Below are 1,121 nucleotides of genomic sequence, written 5' to 3' on the forward strand. Positions count from 1 at the left end.
TAATGTATTTGGAATGAGTTTTATTAATATGGTTTGAGTTGTCTTTTTATAATATGATATCATTATAGTGATTTATTCAGTTGTTCACTCTTTTACATGCATGGTGACACTGCTTATGAAAAATCCTGCGTACGCCACTGAATTCAAAAGTTGTCGACGCGTTAGCAAACATAATTAGTTTACTTTTCTAAATGGTAGCTTGCGTTTGACATTTTTAAATTTTCAACTTGATTTCTGTTTATTTATAACTAAACACAATCTTATATTACATAATAATATAAAACATTGGCAAGGTCACGTTTCCTCAATAGAATATAAGAGACACTCAACTTCTTACTCAAAACTTAATCAATAACATGATGTAACAAATGTGGCATCTTATTTCTAAAGAGGAGTTTTAATAAGAGTAAAATTAGAATACTGAAATTATAAACTTGCAACAACAACAATAACAACAGAAACAAAACTATTGTAAATAAATTAAAAGAAAGTCAAACACAATTATATATATTGAGAGTGCCAATATTCATATTTTGAAGTGGTTATGACTTTATTCGAGGTGCTTTCTCCATTTAAGGAAAAAAATAAAGTTTATAGTGTTAAATATGTCATAATATTTGTATGACTATTAAAGCTTATTATCACGGGTGGAACGAAAATAATTCAATAAATTTTTTCATGAATTTAAGAGAAAATAAACGGAAAAATATGAGTTTATGTTATATTGAAGCCACTTCAGAAGCAGGTCAAGTTTGTTATCCATGCTCACCGATCAAGAGCTATTTTTCATTCATTTACATTCATGTGAACTTATTTAATTTGGCATGCAATTTTTTAAATTTGTGATATTAAATATGCCAACGTTTGTGTGACTATCAAGCTTTTGAAACTTGTGGTGTTAAACGTATCATAACATTTGTGTATCTATAGAAATTTGCCTAGGTAAAACAAAATTTTAGTTAAAATTGTTTTCAAATTTAAAAGAAATTATCCTTGCTTAAACAATCTAAAAGAAAAAGAGTATATATATATATATATATATATATATATATATATATATATATATATATACACTCTTTTTCCTTTTATTTGCACAATCTAACGAATACAATACTTCCTAC

The sequence above is a fragment of the Lycium barbarum genome, chromosome 2, assembly GCF_019175385.1.
Source record: "Lycium barbarum isolate Lr01 chromosome 2, ASM1917538v2, whole genome shotgun sequence".
NCBI classification, from domain to species: Eukaryota; Viridiplantae; Streptophyta; class Magnoliopsida; order Solanales; family Solanaceae; genus Lycium; species Lycium barbarum.